Source organism: Rhinolophus ferrumequinum, chromosome 2 (assembly GCF_004115265.2).
Source record: "Rhinolophus ferrumequinum isolate MPI-CBG mRhiFer1 chromosome 2, mRhiFer1_v1.p, whole genome shotgun sequence".
NCBI classification, from domain to species: domain Eukaryota; kingdom Metazoa; phylum Chordata; class Mammalia; order Chiroptera; family Rhinolophidae; genus Rhinolophus; species Rhinolophus ferrumequinum.
Window position 1 is genome coordinate 96,720,777 of NC_046285.1, and position 2,475 is coordinate 96,723,251.

The window sequence follows — 2,475 nt, forward strand, 5'->3', positions numbered from 1 at the left end:
GGTATAAATCCTAGCTGGAGAGCAGGAAAAGACCTATGTCCCAGCTCAATTAGTCAAGGGGGAAAAAAAAAACGATGAATTTTTCCTTTCTCCATATTGTGCTGTAGTTAGGTCTTCAAATGGATTGGATAATGTCCACCCACATTGGGGAGAACGATCTACTTCTTTACTAAATCCACCAGTTGAAATGCTGATCTCATCCAGAAACACCCTTACAGACACACTCAGAAATAAGGTTAGCCAAATATCTGCGAACCCTATGACACTGTCTAGTTGACACATAAAATTAACCATCACATTGTCTTTGTTAAGAACTAACACTAAAATCCCTCGAACCGTAATGTCTAGAATACAAGAACATTGGGTAGGATGTGAGAACACTCTTTTCAGTAGAATATGTGAGACAAGTATAGTGCGTATTTCATTACATCAGTCAGATGGAATCTCCTAATTAAGGGCTCCTCCTTGCCTCACACTTGGATCAGCCATCATAAATGTACGCAAACATGAATTATATCCAGAAAATTGTTCAAAAGTGAAAATCACAAGTTTTATCATTGATAGTTAGCATTTTACTATAGGATCTGTTTCAAAGACCGAACAGGACTGTAAACTTAAAGGTAGAGAAAGCTATTTAGGAACAATTGTGACCATACAACTGTGTTCTGCAAATTCCTTTGACAGATTGCAAAACAAAGACCCCTACATCTTAGCTTTCAAGGTCACCCATATGCTGAACACTTAACTTTTCTAAACATATCTCGGATTACTTTCTGTTGTGTATGCCTGTGTTCTGATGGCATGTCCCTGGACGTACCCAGACTATTTCATATTTTTAGCTCCACTTTGCCATCTTTTTAATCCATCTTTCATTTACTGTTACCTCTGGGAACCCCATTCTCTCTCATAGGCCAATCTCAATCTGTCTGCTCCAGAAGCGTTCTCAGCCAGCTCACACTCTTGCTCTATGTTATCCCTCTCCTCTGCACTCCCAGAACACTTTGGCTTTCTGATGGCAGTTACCGCAGATTGCATTGTACTTCTTTGGTTTATTTTAACATTTATTTTGTTTATATGATTTCTTGGAGTAACTTCTACTCGATGGTATAGGAGTTTTTATTGTACCTAATAAAGACATATTTAATTGCATACATTATTGAAATGACAAAATGAATGATTTCAAATGTGACTTAAATTAATGAAGGATTGGAAAAGTTTAAGTTACTTATCATCCTTAGTAATGGGCATGCTTATCCATAAAATACAGATGATAACATCTACCTTGTAAGGTTGGTACAAAAATTAAGTGAGGTCATTTATGAAAGACACTTGCATTAAATTTTTTCCTTAAAAATTTCAAAGATATCCCTGTAGATGGAAAGAAAGCAAACAGGGAACATAGAAAACAAAACAAATTTTATTGATACACAGATACTAATATTAAGGAAATGAATGAAGTAAAGTGAAAGACTTATTTGAAAAAGTTTCAGATATCACTTACCCGCAATTGTACGAGCAGCAATTTGGGCAACCCTCAGCTGAAAGGGGCCTTGTCTGGGACCTCAGGTGGGATTGCTGGAATTACTGGGATGGATCAGAAGGCTGCAGTCCTCTCTCTACTGGCTTCTCATATTCTGTTGGCATGGTCTTGACTATTAACATAGTAGGAGCATTCCAAGAGGGCGAGACTGAATGCTGCAAGACTCTTAATGTCTAAATGCAGAACTTGTATAATGTCACTACCATTGCAATTCTGTTACTAAAAGCAAGTCATGAGACCAGCCTTGATTCCAGAGCTGGGGAAGTAGATTCCATCTCTCAATGGAAGGAACTACAAAGAATTCATGTCCATTTTCTTCCTTCTTCTTTTTTTTTAATTGAATTTATTGGGGTGACATTGGTTAATAAAATTATATAGGTTTCGGTTGTACAGTTCTATAACACATCATCTGTGTGTTCACCCCCCAAAGTCAAATCTTCTTCCTTCACCATGTAGTTGACCTCCTTTACCCTTTTCTACTTCTTCCTCCCCGCTTTCCCTCTGGTAACTACTAAAGTGTTGTTTCGGTCTGAGTTTTTGTGTTTTGTTTTGTTTTGTTTTTGTCTTGTTCTTTTGTTGCTTTCAGTATTATGTCCCACATATGAGTAAAGTCATATAGTTCTAGATTTTTTCCATATGACTTATTTCACTTAGATTGATGTCCATTTTCAGTCTACCAAAATGAAGATGAAGGAGAGGGGTGTAGAGAAAACAGGGCTTAGAGAAGCAACAGAGAATATGATCTAGATTTGAAGCAAACATGTTATAATTAATGAAATATGGGACAGGTTGAAGCCAGTTATATGCACTTTAAGTATTAATTCATAGATGCAAAGAGAGAAAGCTGAAGAAAGGAAAGATGATAAAGGATAATTGAAAATAGACAATAAAGTTTAGAATTAGGAATTTTAAGTGCCTGTGAGCTCTAATGAAAG